The sequence below is a fragment of the Vicia villosa genome, linkage group LG4, assembly GCF_029867415.1.
Source record: "Vicia villosa cultivar HV-30 ecotype Madison, WI linkage group LG4, Vvil1.0, whole genome shotgun sequence".
Taxonomy (NCBI): domain Eukaryota; kingdom Viridiplantae; phylum Streptophyta; class Magnoliopsida; order Fabales; family Fabaceae; genus Vicia; species Vicia villosa.
This window is the reverse complement of record NC_081183.1, coordinates 28939760-28941496: the sequence shown is the minus strand read 5'-3', so window position 1 is coordinate 28941496 and position 1737 is coordinate 28939760.

Here is a 1737-nt window from a genome sequence, read left to right as displayed (position 1 = left end):
ATTTGTGCCTCGAAGCCTGTAGGTAAGAGGTTTATTTTATTCACTCAGAAGCTGTGAAGCAATGAGTGAAAATTGTGTTCTTGGAACTACGCTATTATGTATATTTAAATTGTTGGTGATTAAGCCGTTGATGCAGTGGCTGAGTTGTTGACTGCTAGACATCATTGCTATGATTGGGAGTGGAATGGAGATATTCCATATCTAGGGAGAACCTAGGTAGAAGGGTCATTGGGTAGTGATTAAGTGAGGAGTTGTAAACTGGGAGTTTAGCTCTGAATTGATACTGCTAATAGTGGACTTCATCCCTGGCTTGGTATGCCCCCAGAGTAGGTTGATTGAACCGAACTGGGTGAACAATTCTGTTGTGTTGTTTATGTTTCTGCATTGTTTATTTGTAAGTTCAGTTTGGATGTCATAACATCGTGCATGACATCAGTGTGTGATTTAATGACTGTGCTAACACAGAATCTCTGCTAAGCAGATTTGTTAATGTTAACTGAACTGATATGGGATCCCAACACTTCCAGACTTCTGGATGTTAGATGTAATAAATAATTGAGGGATCTGTATGTACTGCCTCAGCCAAGCTGATGACAGACCAGATGTCACAACATCGTATATGACATCTGGGGTCTGTCTTACCAGAATTTCAAATGTCTCATTTTGAATAAATGTTTTTTTAATTTATTTTCATATTACGTTATGGTTTTCTTTCAAAAATATATACCAACCATTGCCATTTTACGTAGAGTTTCCTTTACTCTATAAATTCATTTTCAAATCCTTTTTTATTTAACCTCTTTCAATAAATTAAATAAAAACTCTCTGCATATTTTTTACCAAATAGAAATTTCATCAAGTGATACTTTTGATTCATATTTTTTCATATCATATTCATAAAGTATCTTGAGCACTTAAGAGAGTATATTATTCTTGAGTTTCATATTTGAAAAAGAAGAAGTCCTTCATAGGATTTATATACTACATATTTATTTATTCAAAAAAAATTCTTCTTTGTATCACATCTTATTTTTCCAGGATTGTTGGAATTAAGATTGTGTGAAGTGTATTCATTGTTTTCAGGATTGTTGGAAACAAGAAGTTGAAAGTGAGAGGATTGTTCTCATTTCAACTTGATAAATCCAAGAGGATTGTTCTTGGTGGTTTGGGTGTTAGAAGATTGTAGGATAAGTCTTGGGATTAGGCTTGTACAAATATCTAACAATAGTAAAATCTCTTTCGTGTTGAAAGGGGACTGGAGTACTCTCGGATTGTGAGGGGAACCAGTATACATCATTGTGTTCTTTACTTTTCCGCATTTTACCGCTTTCATCACTATTACCAAGAAAAGAAAAGAACCATTCCAAAATCTTCAAACACTTAACCAAAAATAAGTACAAGTATTCTAAAACCGGATAAATCTTCAAAATCCTAATTCACCCCCCCCCCCTCTTAGGCGCACTCAATATACTTACAATTGGCATCAGAGCAGGTTATAGGTAACCTGTTCCTAAAAGATCCAGATGGCTTCCGCAAATCAAAATATAGTTTTTAGAGACGGTGGTAGTAACAACAAGCCTCCATTATTTTGTGGAGAATACTTTGATTTTTGGAAAATTCGGATGAAGGCTCACTTAGAAGCACAAGGAGAAGAAGTATGGGAAGCAGTCCAAAATGGTCCCTTTGTTCCTACAACTGTTGTCGATGACGTTGTATCAACAAAGCTTAAAGTTTCAT